Consider the following 291-nt stretch of genomic DNA (forward strand, 5'->3'; position numbering starts at 1 on the left):
GGTTTTCTTCTTTTTTTTTTTTTTTTTTTTTTTTGATACCGAGGATTGAACTTGGGCCCTTGTGCTTGCGAAGCAGGCAGTGGAACCACTGAGCCAAATCCCCGGCCCTCATCACTCACTTCTTTAAAAAATCTATTATATTTCAGAATGCTAATCCAAGAGGCTTTATGAAGGTGCTCCAGAAAATAGTAACAGAATAGACTAAGCATGTGTGTGCGTGTACCGTCCTCCAGGAAGCCCAAAGAAAGAGTAAACTGGTTTCCTCAAAGACTTGTGAATTGGAAAGGAGTG

Source organism: Fukomys damarensis, unplaced genomic scaffold, assembly GCF_012274545.1.
Source record: "Fukomys damarensis isolate Sample0158 unplaced genomic scaffold, DMR_v1.0_HiC HiC_scaffold_8, whole genome shotgun sequence".
Lineage (NCBI taxonomy): Eukaryota > Metazoa > Chordata > Mammalia > Rodentia > Bathyergidae > Fukomys > Fukomys damarensis.